Raw genomic sequence first — 17323 nt, 5'->3', positions numbered from 1 at the left:
CCTCGAGTCAGATTCTGCAACCGGTCCAGACGGCATCAGCCCACGTGTCCTCAAAGCCTGCTCTTCTGCTCTTGCTCACCCTCTCTCTGTTCTATTCACCCTCTCATTTTCCCAAGGTCATCTGCCATCTGCTTGGAAATCTGCTAACATCACTGCCCTGCATAAAAAGGTGCAAAAACAGATCCCTGTAACTACAGACCAATCAGCCTTCTCCCAATCATCAGCAAGGTTATGGAATCCATCATTGCTTCAGACATGAAATCCTTCCTCTTCTCCAATGGCTTGATTTCCAATCATCAATTTGGTTTCAGACCAGGTCACTCTACCCTGGATATGCTGCTACTGCTCTCCCATCAATGGATGGAGGTCCTCAATGCCAGACAGGAAATCCGAGCCGTATCCCTGGACATATCACGTGCTTTTGACACAGTCTGGCACCCTGCCCTACTCACCAAACTCTCTTCCCATGGTATTCAAGGCCATCTCCACTCATGGCTCGCAGACTTCCTCTCCTGTCGCAGTCAACATGTGGCCCTAAATGGAGTTCTTTCATCCCCTCTTCCTGTGCAGGCTGGAGTTCCTCAAGGTAGCGTTCTGGGCCCTGTTCTTTTTCTGGTTTTCATCAATGATCTCTCGGACTCTCTGGAAAATCCTCTATTTCTCTTTGCCGATGACTCCACCCTCTGCCGTACCATCTGTCATCCCTCAGACCGGCAAGCAGCAGCTTCTTCGCTCACTGCAGATCTGGATAAAATCACAAACTGGTCCAACACGTGGAACATGTCTTTCAATCCACACAAATCTCACACTCTCACTATGTCTCTTCGAAAGGACCGTTTACAAAACCCCCCATCCACTTTCTCAACAATCCTCTGGAAGAAGTCTTTTCTTTCAAGCTTCTGGGTCTCACTATCTGCCATGACCTTTCCTGGGAAAGTCACATTTCCAACCTTGCCTCAAAAGCCAGTCGCCGACTGGGAATCCTCCGTCGTGCAAAGTCCTTCCTCGGCCCTCTTGAGCTCCTGACTACTTACAAAGCTTTTGTCCGTAGCCTGATGGAGTACTGCTCTCCCCTCTGGGCTGGTGCTCCTGCCTCCCACCTTTCTCGACTTCACGCTGTCGAAACCAGGGCTTTTAAGATCATTGGCATCTCCCGCAATGAAGCTGAGTCTTTGGGCCTCTCACTCAATCACCGCAGGTTGGTCGGTGGTCTTTCTGTCTTCTACCGACTACTCTCCAGCCTTGCCCCCCCTGCTCTCTCTGCGATTTGTCCCAACCACATTTCCACAGGGCGCTCAAGGTCTGCCAACAACCCCCTTCTGGTAAAACTACCAAAATCACGAATCACTGCTCATCTTCACTCTTTCATTCCTCTTTTTTCCCGCCTTTGGAATAAACTTCCTCACTCTATTCTTTCCCATTCTTCCCTCCAGGCTTTCAAAACAGCTGTTCACCACCACCTCTTATCTTCCCCCATCCAAATCCTCGATCTTTTCTACCCCCGATAATCCACCCAAGCCCACTTCCTTCAATTCTCCTGCTTTCCTTCCTGAAAGTCCCTGTAATGTCCATCTTCTCCTCGCCATGTTCCCCGTCCCATCCCCATCCCTCTCCCTTCCACAGTTCACCTGTGTCTGTTCCCCAATGTTTTGTCCCTTCCACTCCCACCCCTCTTGTCTCATGCCTCCTTGCTGTGAGTTGTGTGTTAGCTCTCATACGAGCCTCGACCAAGGTATACAAAAAAAAAAACAAAAAAAAAAACCTAATCATTGATTATTGAATTACCCCGAGTGGACAGGATATTCAAATAAATTAACCCCCATGCTCTTCCAGCCAAATAAAGCTGCTTAAAGCAACCAAGAACATCTGTGCGCAAGGTAACTCCTTTGCTGTTTCAAATTTACCTTGCATAGCTTTTGAAACAGCTTTTTTTTGAAAACAGACGTGGGGAAATTGGGCTGAGAAATGAACATTTGGTAGGGAAGACAAATGGATCTTTAGTTGAACAAACTCGACACGGCCTGTAATGCACTTCTGCTGAACATGTATTATGGAAATAACTACCCTAATGTATTCCCCCTTTATCCCCGAGGCCAGATTCATAATGATATATACACTGTTGGGCCCTGCAATTCGTGGATTCGCTATTTGCGTACCCCGCATATTCATGGTTTACAAAACGCAACTTGCTTTGACATTCGTGGCCCTGCACTTCGCGTATGAAAAAACAAAAAAAGTAATTCCACAAGCCACGCTAAAAACGAGCTGAACAGGATGTACATACTGTGGTGTACTAGAGCGCAAAAACATATCTCCCACAAGCCACATACATAACACAGTACTAAAACGTATCTTCCACCAGGCACGTTGTTACCGAGCTGCGTGGCTTGTTCCACCATTCCGCTATCAAGACGCTTAACTGCATCCATTACAAGCTGCCCAAGATGTTTCCCTCTCCCCACTCCAGTGAGTTACACAATTAAAATGTAAAATGTGAGCATGGACCTTTGCATAAGTAATTAAAACGCTTCACAGAATCTATTACGAGCTGCTGAAGATGTTTCCCTCCTGCGAGTTTCACAATTAAAATATTTCATCACATCTGACACCTGCTGAGTAAAATGTTAGGTTGGACGCTATGATACAATTGAAACGCTTCACCACATCTACCCCAAGACTCCAGCTAAGTGCATGTGGTGAAACGTTCCATCCACCAAAACCCCCCACAAACAATGCATGGGCAGATTACTCACCCCTCACGCAGCTACCCACAATTCCCACAACGTGCAAGTGTCGTGTCCTGGGTCTCAATCATTCTTTTCGTCCCACTGCCTTTACCGTTGTTTTGCCTCTCGATCTGCTCATTGATCATTGATCAAACATTGCTCCCAAGCGCAAGACCAGTGCCGGAGATGTGCCGACTGCCAAGAGGTAGAAGGAAGTGATGAACCCGAGTCACAAAATGGATCTGCTGGACCGGCTGTCGAGAGGACAGAATGTGGCTTTTGTGGGCAGATACTATGGAGTAAATGAATCCACAATTCGCTACAAACAGAAGAACAAGAAGGCGATTCAAGAAAGTGTTGCGGCGAGCGCTGTACCGAGCACGAAAGTGGTCACCCCATCCAGGATGCTTTGACGACATGGAGCCTGAGGAGTTGGATGCTCTTATCACCTCACATGCCGAGGAGGAGTTGGGAGGAATTTCCAAGGTTTCCGAGTAAAGAGGAGGAGTACGTGGGCAATGATGAGGAGGAAAAGGTGTTGAGGTCCAAACTCACGGTCAGGTTCCTGGGTGAGATACTGCAGGACATGCGGTCAGTTAACGAGAGGCTGTTACACACTCCCAATTATCTCCTGGTTCGCTCGGCCAATTCGGTTAGGCAGATTTGCGTCGGTCACACGATGTTTAATCGCTAACTCGTGCCAAATTATCCGGGAGGATGCAGAGTCCCTCTGGGCCCCATACCCACCTGGCAAGCGACTGGTCTTGAAGACCCGTGACCTTAAAACTTAAAATGGAATGAAACGGTAAATTGGAGGAGCTTCACAGTTGTTCATGTCTTTGAAAGAAACTTCTCGGATAAGTTTCATAATAAAGTGGAATTTTTTTTTTTTCCAGGTTGAAATGTGCTTTGCTTTTCTCATGTGCAATGCGAGCATTGCTGACATCGTTACTGCCATAGAACTACAAGTCAATGCTTCCATAATTTACATTGATTTGACAAGAACCGTTTACACTGTCAATCAGTGTCGGCGGACAGGTAGAACGATGGATTAAATGAGCAGGACATTGCGTCGCTTGGTGTCTGCGAAGCGAATCAACCCTTTGTTGGAGGAAATAAGAATACCACTGAAGGGTTAATGCCAAAAACATCAGCTTCTCCTTGCTTCCCAGAGTGGTTATCATGCCTCGATCAACATTCTGTTGATTCCATCCATAATTGGTGTGACATCAAGTTATAATCACTGCAAAAATTGATATTCGTGTCCATTTCATGCAGCTACATACCCTGTGTGGGGGGAAATAGAGACCAATGAAACCTCTTCTTGCTGATTTATAAAAATAGTCATGTTTTTTTACAACTCGTACTCATTTCCACTCACCTCGAAACGCATAAACAGAGCCATTGATTGTTCGCAAAAATGCATCAAATGGTTCTTTGCTGCACAAGTCCGGTCCACTGTCTGTAAGTGATGGTTCCGGGATCTCACTTTGGATGGTTGGAGGGTTTGAAGGAAGGGCTGTGAAGACCGTTGGCCTTGTCGGGTGATAAGTAGGTTGTCCAAGTCCTGGTTCTGGAGGCTCCATGAGTGGTATTATTGGTACTGTAGCTGGTAGATTCTGTGCAGATAAAAAGCAATGTTTAACAAAAGGAGAGTCATCGCCCCAAATGTCAATAACGGTTTCATTTACGTATACAAGTGAAGTTCTCATGTTGATTCAGGTGTCCTCGTACTGAATGAGTCATACCCAAAGTGCAAAACCACAAAGGTTTCAGTAAGTCCTCACAGTTCCATTGTTAATCTCATTGAGGAATGCTATCAGGTTTTGTTTATCACAAGTCCAGGTTAACACGATTTGGTCCAATCACGGCACAGTTTTCAAGTGAAAAGTTTCAAAACATTAAATAACTTCCATTCTGATATCAATTTAATAACCCTCACCTTTCCAGGATGACTATCAGGACCAAGTCGACCAATATGAGGCAGCAGATCAGGTCCAGGTTCAGCACTTTCACCTAGAACTGGCTCCGATTCGATTTCTCCAACTTCTTCTGGTTCTAGGCTTGGCATTATTGTCGCCTCCGGACCATAGGGGAAGTGTGGAACATCTCCTCGGACAACTGAAGTTAAAACCTCATGTTACACAAAGTAAGACCAGAAACACTGATTACATCGTAGTAACACCTGAGCCACAAAAAAAAAATTGAAGAAAGATCAATATACATAATAATAAAATCATTCGAATGTATCATACATAATCCGTCGGTGCTGCCGAAGGGCTTGACTGGGTGGTTTGCCATTGCCTTCCCAGCAGGAATTCGGGCAGGAATTTGGTAATTTGTTCAGGGTCCCGGTGATAGCTCGCCTACTCTTCGCGAAGGACACCATGGGATATTTAACATCCACCAACGAATGTCAGCAGACGAGACACCCATTTTAACATCCATCCATCCATCTATCCATCGATGATGCGTTTCCCTCTTATACAGACTTACTTAGACAACATACATATTGCCATCATTCATTCTGGGAAGAAGGAGATGGAAGAACTGAGGATAAAGAAGCAGAGCGGAGTATGGGGACTACTCCTCCCTCACCTCACACAGGGTTACGTCGGGCCAAATATTGTGATGGGGACGTTAGGATGGGAAAGATGGGTGGTGGAATGTCGGTGTTGTGTCAAAAGCATGTGATGCGAGTGTTTGGGAAGCTGTGAGACACCCCGGGGAAGATCGTGTCATGGATACGGATGCCACCAACCCTCTCTCAAGCGCAAACATTTCTTTGTACTGTATGGTGTATGGGAAAAGCATTGGACTTTAGTTCGTATATTATGAGAGGCGTTGTCCAACGTGATGATTGTGGAGCATGCACGGAAGGAAGAATGTAGGAAGGTAATCCAACTGGTCTGGAGGATTAATCATCTCTAATGGTGAGGGACGAATGAGCAGACGTTTGGTGCTGAATAATAAAAGAATGAGTGGATCCAGCGGTAAGGGAGATGGATACAGACGGACCAAAGGACAAGAATAAACCGACTGCGGCGTTGAAGGAAAGACCAACGGGATGAAGGAGAGTTTGTTTAATTGAGGTTTGGTGAAGCATATTGTTGGTGGATTGAGGAGAACGAAAGCGGGTGGAGAAGGGAAGTATCACACCGAGAATACACAGACTAACCTCAACGCATTCCCTCAGCAAAACCCTGGACAAGGGGCAAAGGTCTACCTGCAACATAAACTGATGAAATAACTCATTCTGGGGAGCTCGACGTACACATGAAGGCTCTCCCCTGGGGATACACTTGCAAAACTGTAACAATATATAAAGCCCTGTATTTATTTCTCTATCACGCAGGAAGTGACCTCACGTTCACGGAAGGGACATCGCGTTCATCACTGAAAGGGAACATACGCAATATCAGTGTTAACGCCATTCGCCATTTTGTTTCCACTCGAGAAAGGTGAGCTTATTCCATCCCAAACTTTTACTCCACGCTTCTGAATTTGGGTTGATTGTATGACCATTCCGGTTGTTTTCACAGCTATATCGCAAGAGGTGAGACGTTGGCAATTTATATTTGCAGTAAAAAATATTGTTGCGGTTCTATAAAACCGGCACTCCTCCGAGGCAATCGCACCCAACATAGAGCGATCCTAACACAGTTATCTCATGAGTATTTGTTTCGTTAACCCTTTCCATACGTCTAGTGGGTAAATGGGAAAGATGTGTTGCATAGGGCTTTATTCTTTCTTTCATTTCATCTCTTCACTTCCCTTTATGTCATACGTAAACCAAACAATCACGCACGCAGATTGGTAACGATACCAGGAGTGTCGAGAGGACACAACTGAAGCTCATTTGCATACGCGCACCATTTTCCGTTCAAACGGCGCGTCATAATCCAACTGATGCCTCACCTCAGACCCTTATGATGCTCACCACAACGCTACAACGCTTCCCATAACCACTCGAAACTCCTTCTAAAAATCCCCGCAATAACCTACGTCCGATGCTTTCACCACAAGCCCCACAACCACGATCAACAACCTCAACCTCTTCACCACAATGCCACAACTATGACCAACTACCTCAACCACTTTTCCACAAATTCCACAACCATGACCAACCATCTCAACCTCATCACCACAATTTCCTCAATTTTAGTACAGACACCGCAACGCTTCCCTCACCTCGTTACAACCACCGCAACTGCCATCAACCCGACTGGACGCTCACCATAGGAACGAGGACATTAAGAGTCAGGGTGTTTCGGCATGCAACTCGAAGCGCAAGCATGCGCTGAGGTTCATTCAAGGACGTGCGGGTAGCTCCATGGTTTCCCCAAATAACTATGCTAGAATGGATTCCAGCACAGGTTCGGTGCTGGAGAGTGCTCCCGAAGACCCTCGCCCAATGTTAATTGCAGAGCTCCGTTTCATGGCCAGGATCGAGGGCAACTGAAGACATTTTTGATTCTGAAGCCCGGCGGGGCATGGCTACGGCATGGGGCGACTGCCATGCGCCAATGGGGGAGCTCGGGAACACCTAAAGGGTCGTTTGATAAGACTTTTGGCTGCTCCCTCACTCAGGCTCTATAAAAGGGAGCAATTCAGTGCTTGCTCTCTCTCTCTCTCTCTCTCTCCATCCAGGCTCTGTGAGGCAGTCGTCCAGGATCTCTCTTCCATCCAGCGTCTGAGCAGAATCTCTTTATGAGCCAGCGCAACCTCATGGAGAGGACAGAGCAGCCAAGCGAAGCGAACAAGGTGGAGCAAGCTATTGCCAGGATGGGACAGGATCATCCCCAGGCCATCGGCGCTCAGTTTCGGCTGCATTCAGCAGCCAATATTCACACTGACAGACCTCTTACACATTTCAGTCTTTCTCTCATGCATTTTTTTCTCCAATATATGTATCTTCCACTGAGGACGTACAAGCTAAGAGAGCATTACTGATTCACACCTTTCTCTGACATCACACCACATGACACACTGCACTTGCACCTCCCACTCCCACACCGTAGAGACCCTCAGTTTGCCACCCTCCTCCCCCTTCTGAAGCGACTGGGTTGTGCCGGTCCGCCGACAATGCCAGGTACAATGAGGTCACTACACATCAACTGTCTGTCCTCTTTCTGGGCTACCTCTAATTTCCTCGGGTGTGTGTGTGTGTGATGACACCTCTTACGTACAACATGTTAAGATTGTATAAGTTTATCGGGGTAACTCTACACTGTCTTCTTGTGTAAATATTTGCATGTGTCTTGTCACACCCATGAATTCCTTGCTTTCCCCTGCTGTACATAATTGTTGTGCCACATAATGTTCTTCACCTGGTTATTACTAAATTTGCTTCGTTATAAATGTATCCAGCTCGTTTTCATCTTTTCCTCCATTGGTGCAGCATGGTACGCACATGAGCCTAGCCGGGAAGTTATGCCCCAATAATCTGCTTATTAGCCGGTGCGTACTTGGCAGCTCCACTTAGGTACACCTGATACGGTAAGTGTAACGGCAAGTACGCATCGAGGTTGTGATTCCCCGATAAGGCGACTGTGTGTTCCCAGTTAAACGGTAGTCACACGGAGGACACTGGGTCACGTGGTTAAATTACACTGAAGAATAAAAATTTTTTACTGGAGATGTGTAAAGTGATTTAGACTAATTTGGGTACGCTGATTTCAAAAATCATAACCGTTTTGCTGTATCACGTCAGGATTTTCAGTAACAGAAATATTCCCATTGCCTAGAAGTCAGGATTTCAATGAAATTTACAAAAATTCATTTATTCATTTATTTCATCATGAATGCTTCAAAATTATAGAAATTACAGAAAAACTCCACTAGAATGTAATTAAAAATGCTTTAGGCATTTGGCTTTGCGTTTGTGCTGCTCTGTGTCAGTTTCACGATGCAGGAACCAGCAGAAATCGCCCATCATGTTCGGGTTGTGCCGCCCTTGGTAACGCGTCTCCATGAGTGAAATCTCTTGGTGGAATCGCTCGCCGTGCTCGTCCGAGACTGCTCCCAAGTTGTCAGGGAAGAAGTTCAGGTGCTGGTGTAGGAAATGGATTTTCAGGGACATCCTGGAGCCAAGTTTCCTGAAGGACTCCAGCAGCTGCTGCACTATTTCTTCATAGTTGTCCGCGCGCTCGTTCCCCAAGAAGTTGTCCGTCACAGCTTTGAAGCTCCTCCACGCTGCCAGCTCTTTGGGGTTTAGAGTTGTCGGAAAAGTTTCGTCCTTCATAATCTGTCGGATTTGCGGTCCAACAAAGACACCAGCCTTGATCTTGGCCTCCGACAAGGTGTTGCCAAACTTTTCCTTGAGGTATAAAAACCCACGCCCATTCAGATCCATTGCCCGTACAAAACTTTTCATCAAGCCGAGCTTTATGTGGAGTGGTGGAAGGAAAACCTTGGCTGGGTCGACAAGGGCGACATGCTTCACATTGTGTCGACCAGGTACATGCTCTTTTCGCTCTTCCCAATCTTTCTTCGTCCAGTGATTCTTGTCGTCTCTGCTATCCCAGAGACAAAGGAAGCACATGTATTTCGTGTAGCCTGAATGCAGCCCTAACAACAGCGCCACCACTTTCAAGTCTCCGCAGATGTGCCAGTTGAAGTCATTGTACTTGATGGAATCAAGCAGCTGCCGCATAGTCTCATAGGTCTCCGTCATGCCGAACGCGTGAGCCAGTGGGACTGATGGTTTCTCGTTGCCATTGTGGAGCAAAACAGCCTTCAAGCTGTTCTTCCCCGAGTCGATGAAGAGGCGCCAGTCTGCAGGATCGTGATCACACCCAAGTTCTTTCAACAGACCGTTGATGTCACTGCAGAATGTCATCGTGTCTTCCATCTCAAAGAACTCAGCCATGTCTCTGTGACGTGCTCTGAACAAGGATATCTTGGTGTTAGGTTCAAGTAGATTCCACTGCTGCAGCCTTGATCCAAGCAGCTCTGCCTTCGCCTTTGACAGCGAGAGATCTCTTACAAGATCATTTAAGTCTCCCTGGTTCAGAAGGTGTGATTCTTGAGTGTCGGGTTCAAAAGGTTCATCATCACCATCCTCTTGACCACTGCTTACAGCTATGTTCTGATCAGCTGGAGGTGTTGGAACGGGGTTCTCGTCATCATGAGGCACAGGTTTACGAGCAGAGACGCAGTCAGCGTACTTGATGTGACCTTTAGTCTTCTTGTTGAAGCCGGCGATGCTTGTGCAGCAGAAATAACAATCATCATGATGATTCTGCGGCTCACGCCATATCATGGGCACCGCAAATGGCATGCTCGCGCGCTTGCCCACCAACCACTGAGTCAAGGTTGTGTGACAGCTTGTGCAGCAGATGTGTGGTGCCCAGCTCTGTTCTTGGTCCCCCACCTTACACCCGAAGTAGTGAAAGTAGGCGGCCTTCATTTTCACTGCTGTAGATATACTTCGCTGTTGATCTTTTTTGGTATACCGACCACAGACATAACAGAAGTTGTCAGGATGATGGGTACAGGAACGCCTACTCATCTTTATCTGAAAGAAAGAAATATAACACAAGTTAACAACAATTGTACGAAATAGACATGTTAAAGACATATGTAAATTTCATTGAAATCCTGACTTCTAGGCAATGGGAATATTTCTGTTCCTGAAAATCCTGACGTGATACAGCAAAACGGTTATGATTTTTGAAATCAGCGTACCCAAATTAGTCTTAATCACTTTACACATCTCCAGTAAAAAAAATTTTTTGAAATTTGTTGTTCAGTGTAATCAGAATATAATAATACGCGAGGCAAGTTAACCCTAAAGTGTAAAGTCGAGGTGCCTCTACAGACATACTTCAACACAGACAAGGGGTAAACAAAGTAAAAGAAAATCCCTCCTTTATTTTGGCACTTAGCTTGGTCCAGAGATGCTCTTGATGGAACGTGGAATCGAGGCGCTTCTATTTGCAAATGTAGACGTGCACAAAATGGCACCAAGCCGCTCTCTCACAGCGGGAACGTTCGTCAGGCAATTCGTGAGCGGTATTCAACACCAAGGCTCACTGACCATCATGCAGCTTCTTCGTCTATCAAGCCTGCCAATACGCTCTTTGCAGAATGGCGCCATCCCCTTCAGCGACATACACGAGCTTCTGAGGTCCGTCCCTCACGACCAGCCAAGAGTTGATGGCCAACGTCCGATTCGAGCCAAATCCTACTCGAGTACGCAAGCCAAATCGCCTCAACACGAATACGAGAATCGTGCAATCTTCTTCATGCATCGAAGGAAAGCCAGCCATAAAGCCCTCTTCTTACAAGTCATCTCCAGGCTACGTTCTTTCTTGACTGCGTGCATCCCTCACTCCACACTCGTCCGTTCCTCCTGATCTCTCCCTCACGTCCCGAACCACCATCCCACCTCCGGGGCGTGGCTTGCTCGTACAAAGCCCGGGAAGGCGGGGCTTCTCACCTGTTCGGCTCACCTGCCTCACTTCTGACATCTCGCCTATCAACCATCAGCCTGGGAGGGGGGGGGCATGACTTCACCTGCTGTCACCTTTGGAGGCGGGGCTTCTTCCTACTTGGTCATGCACCTTGGTTGTAATGGTCCATTGCTGGTTTTGTAATACAAAAAACAGGGAAAAGTCACAGGGGGGCAATCACATACTGGGGAACTTATCCTAAATCCTTATCTAATTAACACCGTACCCCCCCCCCACCCCCGTGTGGTGACACGTAACACTTAAGCTCTCCCTACTTAATTACATCGACATGTCTCCGACAACATCCACGGACCGAACAACTCTATTCATCCCTAACTTTCCCATTAAATTCCTCAATCTTCCCCCATAACCATAACAATATGTATATATATATATATATATATATATATATATATATATATATATATATATATATATATATATATATATATATATATATATATATATATATAGTAACATAATGTATAATGATTAAGTCTCCTGAAGAGCTAAGTGCTATTGCATGCCGTCTTGTACATCTCTCAAGAGCCTTAAATATAAAATGATTCTCAAAAACATATTTAAGTGAATGCAATTGAATGAGTTGGTTAGATGATCAGGAGATACCTGGGAAACAATGTTTCTCATAATCTTGGCAGCAGGTCCCATAGACGGAGCAATAAGCATCACATTGGCAGGGCAAGTTCGGATCGAATACAGAATCACATCTGTTTACACATGATTCTGGAGGGATCGTGGCGAAAATAGAAAATGGCACGTAATAGTTATAGAAGGAAAAGAAGAGAAAAAAAATGAGGTGAACGAGTTGGAGGATGCACGTGAACATGTAAAACGGAGCAACAGTCGAGGAAGAAGGAAGAGGTATCGAGATTTTGAAAACCTCACGAGAAGAAGGTTAATTTGTTTCACCTTGTGGTTCAACCTGGAGCTGCACACGAGCTGGAAAAATCAGGAACAACAGCAACGAAAGGACAAAAGGAAGACGGAGTAGAAGAGGACACAAGAGCAATGCTGGCCACGGCATGACAGAAATTGCTTTCTGTTGCTTCATTATTTACTTCTTTATCTGTCTGTCCCTTCCTCCATTCTTCCCCCTTTCCTCTCTCTGATTATCTGGTTGGTGGCTTTTGGTATTTTCTGGTTAATGGATGTATTATCTACCCAAGGGTCAAAGTTTAACTAAAGCCTCTATTTCGTACAGAAAGTCTTTTGCAATTATCATCTGCGACGTTGTGGACATGTCTCACAAAATGGTATCACATTCTTTCAAATTCAACTGAACAATTAAACTTAAATATTTAAACTGAGCATGATTAATGAAGAAAATATATGACCGTTTTTACAGCCATTTTTCCCTGCTGTGCAGGGGTTTGGCTTTTTCTTGAGGCAATGTTTTATGGCCGGATGCCCTTCCTGACGCCAACCCTGGTCCCCTCTTACGACACACAGGGATATGGTACACCTATTCTAACCGGGGCATACACCGGGACCAGTACACTGGTACTCATTTCGCCGACCTCGGAAGGATGACAGGCTGAGTCAACCCCCTGGTGTTAATTCAGCAGCCAACGGGGCTTGAACTCAGGACCCTGGGATCGAAAGCCACCACCCTAACCACAAAGCCAACACCAGGCTATGATTAATGAAGGAAAAAACAGAATTATGAGAACAGATGTGATGATAACGGGGAATGTGACATTTGAAAGTTCAAACTTCATTTCAAATAGTTAAGCGAGAGTGGGTTGTGGTGTTGGGTTTAGATGAAGGTTAAGACCATCAGGAACAAGCAAGATACAGAAAGGATTTGACTACATCAAATTAAAATGCCATTAAATGATTGGAGTCTTACGTATGTATAATGTATATACATATATATATATATATATATATATATATATATATAAATATATATATACATATATATATATATACATATATATATATATATATATATATATATATATATATATATATATATATATATATATATTGTTGTGGTTGACGAAATTCACAAACCACCATTCAGGTCCCTTAGGTGAGATATCTCTGTAAGTATATGTGTAGTTAGGCCCAAACCCGTTGTTTCGAGGGAATAAATGTCATTCAGTCGGGCTGCGACTCTTCAGGATAGCCGTTTTTCTTTTACTATCTTTATTTTGGACCAGCCGCCATTACTACCACCACCAACCACAACGCCGCTTCACAACAACAACCACCAACCACAACGCCGCTTCACAACAACCACCAACCACAACGCCGCTTCACAACAACAACCACCAACCACAACACCGCTTCACAACAACAGCCACGACCTTTACCGTCACAACTCGCCACCATCGCATCACCGTCATTCCCACGCCACTTGTGGGCGCCGATGCTGGACTCGTGCGGGGCGCGCACCGAGCAGCGTGTTCAGAGACATCACAGACTTTCCGAAGAAAAACGGATCAAAAACGACTCACGCCCACTTCTGTTCCGTCCTATCGGAGAGCGTGGGGCGATTTGGCCCCGCCTCCAGGGCGTTGGAGTGAGGACGCTAGATGCAAATTCATGGATCAAAAAGCATTCACGCCCACTTTTCCTCGGTCCAATGGGGAGCCGAGGTCGTGGTGGAGACGCTCGTCGCGGGACCCGAGACAGGGAGATATCCTCCTTTCCCCCGAGCATCAACAACCCCCTCCTGTTTCCCCCCCGCGCTGAGATAGTGCGACAAGGGGGCCCCCTTCCCACCCCCTACCAGACACTGTCCGCGAGGCCCGCGGAGTTGAGGCGCCACCGCCACTTTGCGTCTCATCATCAGACGGTAGGCCCGACACGGTCTCGGCCCCAGGCCCGCCTCATCCTGGAGGGTGGTTCTTTTCTTTTGCTTTGGGTATACGTGTTGTCGGCGCGTCTGTGAAGTAAAATTGTATAAGTGTTGCCGTGTGCTCGGTAGTCGGATAGCTCTGCATTGTGTTTCTCTTTTATATTTGCTTTTTGTGTAATATTGTGTTTCTTATCCTTTTACATGTGCTTTTGGTGTAATTGTATATGTGTGCTTCCCGTTCATCGTGAAATAAATGTGAGTTATGTTGAACTGTTTTCCCGCTTCGCTTCGTCTTTTCTTTCATTGAATCTCCATCTTGCTTCACGTAAAGGGTTGGTCGTGGGCTAAAACGCCCGATAATTAATCGAACCGTCGAGGCCGACGAATAACACCGCTCGGTTATCCCGATAGTACGGAACGGGTCGCTTAAAGTGGCCTGTGTCCGAAGTCGACCTGCGGCGAGGTGCGATCGCCCGGTCTACCCTCCGTGTGGGTACTTAGGTGGGTCGAATTTGGCGAGCAACCCTATCCCACGCGTAGGCCGATTGGCACGATCGTGGTGAGACCGAAAGGTCCACCCGTGACTAGTTCCCGGCGTTAGTCCGAGAGGGTCACGACTGGATTGTCCGTCCGGTGGGCGACGTGCCGCGATTCGAGTTACGTGGCCGTTCGCACGCCGGCGGGCGCGAATCCGCAACACTGGTGTCAGGAGTGGGATATAAACTCATCACCCTCCTCGCGGCACTGGTAACGGAGAACGGGAAAACGGGCTCTCCTGTCTCCAGCTAAATTCACGGGAATCGGTCCAGGGGTGAGAGAAGCGACCCCCGATTCCCTCCAAATTACGAGCGAGCTAAATTAACCCTTTAAGAGAAGCAAGATGGCGTCTCAAGGCGAGCGGGAGCCGGGGGTATTAGAAATGGATGTAGAATGTGTAGAATCCATGGCTCAGGATGAAATCCCCGTGCAGGAAATGTTGGTTGTACAGGAAAACGAACTCGCCCAACTGAACCCAGAGCCCGAAATGGGTGCGGCAGCGGCCGCGGTGTATGACACCTCCCCTCCCCCTCTCCACCAAAACCCTTCCCCAACCCCTGCCGAAACGGCTCACCCAAGCGCACCCGACATGGCCCAGCTATTCACCATGCTGGCACAAATGAATGCGGAAATGACAGCGAAGATAAATGCGGATATGAAAAACGAAATGAAAGGAATGAACAAGCAAATGAATAAAATGAAAACGAAAATGGATGCATACACAAATGAAATGAAAAACGAAATGAAAGGCATGAACAAAAAGATGGATACAAATACAAATGAAATGAAAAACGAAATGAAAGGAATGAACAAGCAAATGAAGGAAGAAATGAAAAAGCTGCGGGGTGAGACGCAGAACATGGGCCGATGCCTGCAGGCGGGCATGAAGGCCGTGACCAGGGAGATAAAAATGGCGACTCCACGTGTGGGAGCGAACGAGCTGGGAGGGGGTGCAACGGCTGTCGGGCCCGCGGTGGAGGCGGGTAAAAAAATAATTCGGGGGACGTGTTGGGCGAGGGTCGTGACGATGACCGAAAGGAAAAAATTAAATGGGGAGACCAAAACGTGCGAGACGAGACACGAGGTGACGACAAAGGAAATAAAAATAGGAGAGACAAGGGAGGTAAAGGGTGAAGAGTTGGCAGAGACACGGGAGATGGGAACGATAGAGGGAAGACTGCACGATGAAGACGGGGTAAGTGACGCACACACACACACGGAGGTAGTGGACAATGGGGGTGAGCTCGCGGAGCGTGTAGGGACCCAGTGCGAGCACCTGGATGGCCTCCTCCAGGAACGAGGGGAGGGAGTATGCCCCCTTGAGGCGAGTCACGACCAGGTGAGTTCGGTCGTGCTTTGCGAGTTCGAGGGGAGGAGTGCTGTGGACAGGTGCACGGAGAGCTTGGGGGGTATAGAGGCCCCGGAGACCCTTGTGGGGACACGAATCCCCAGTGTGGTTGTCCCTGTGTGTGTGGTGCAAGGCGTGAGTGCGTCCTCGTGTGTGGAAGCGACCCCGTGTGTGAGTGGTGTGGTGGCGATGGTGCCAGAGTACGTGCTTCCCAGCACGCCGTGTGTGGATGAGGCACCGTGTGTGGAAGAGGCCGTGTGGGTGGATGAAACGGCCAGTGTGGATGAGGCACCGTGTGTGGAAGAGGCCGTGTGGGTGGATGAAACGGCCAGTGTGGATGAGGCACCGCGGGTGGAAGAGGCCGTGTGTGTGGATGAAACGGCCAGTGTGGATGAGGCACCGCGGTTGAGTGCCCCCGCGTGTGTGAGTGAGGGACGGTGTGTGGATGAAGCACCGCGGTTGAGTGCCCCCGCGTGTGTGAGTGAGGCACGGTGTATGAGTGAGGCACGAGTGAGTGGAAGGCCGCGAGTGAATGGAGCACCACGTGTGAGTGGTATGGTTTATGCAAGGGAGACCGTGTGTGTGAGAGAGCGGTATGTGAGGGAGATGTCGGTTGGCATGCGGGAGCACGCAGCCGCGTCTCCCGGTGTGAATGTAATGGAATGGAGTGTGAGCGTCGTAACACGCAGGTGTGCGTGTGTTGAATGGCGACGACGGCGACATGAGAGGTAAGGAAGCCGGGTAGCGGCTGTCGTTGTTTCGGGGACCGTGCCGGGTTCACCCAGCAGTGAGCACGAGGTCCGTGCTGTGCAACGCACGAGCCCCCCACGTGCTCGCTTGCGAGAGTGAAGTCCCGGTCCGGAAACGCACGCGGTGGATTTGCCGATCCCGCGGACGGACAAAGTTTAGGCAGGATTATGGATTTGGACCGGACGGGTTCTCCACGCGATCGTGTGTGTTGGGCTCCAACGGGCAAAGCACATGTGTTCGCGTGGGGAACCCCTCGAGACGTGGGGCTTGTGTTTTTTTATGCGCACGGTGACGTCATGGCTGCACGTGGGGTTGGAATCCGGCAGGAGGGGTATCCCTGCCGGATGGTACCGTCCAAGGAGGGACGAGGAACACGTGCAGCTGCATGACGTCACGGGCAGGTGCAAAGTGCGCGAGTTGCCGCGCTGGTGCTGCGCATGAAAAAAAAAAAAAAAAAAAACAGTAAGCCTCACTATCGGGTGCACAGGATTCCTGGGCAAGGGGTGGAAGACCCCCTTGGCCCTAGAGCACAGGATGGAAACTAGTCAGGGGGAAGGGTTAGCTTAGTTAGACCGACTTCATGGGGCAGGGGTAAGTCCTCATGGAGTCCGTGGAATGGATTAGTTAGAGGGATTGTAGCCAGATTTAGGTTGGGAAATAAAATGATTTTTTTTCGTTA

General features: G+C 47.8%; 1 pseudogene across 1 annotated transcript in view; it reads right to left on the bottom strand.

Annotated features, from left to right (window-relative positions):
* Positions 1 to 12320, bottom strand: part of LOC147025715 (uncharacterized) — a 107708-nt pseudogene extending 95388 nt beyond the window's left edge. Inside the window, exons 1-4 of the transcript XR_015057970.1 lie at positions 12113 to 12320; positions 11810 to 11926; positions 4669 to 4847; positions 4108 to 4345 (exon numbers count right to left, since the gene is read on the bottom strand). The product of XR_015057970.1 is annotated as an uncharacterized LOC147025715 (transcript). The remainder of the gene's footprint in view (positions 1 to 4107; positions 4346 to 4668; positions 4848 to 11809; positions 11927 to 12112) is intronic.
* Between the last annotated feature and the right edge of the window lie 5003 nt (positions 12321 to 17323).

This window comes from Eptatretus burgeri, chromosome 5 (assembly GCF_056783735.1).
Source record: "Eptatretus burgeri isolate ZD-2024b chromosome 5, Ebu_testis_v1, whole genome shotgun sequence".
NCBI classification, from domain to species: Eukaryota; Metazoa; Chordata; class Myxini; order Myxiniformes; family Myxinidae; genus Eptatretus; species Eptatretus burgeri.
The sequence above is the reverse complement of the archived record's forward strand: the minus strand, read 5'-3'. Positions and strand labels throughout refer to the sequence as shown.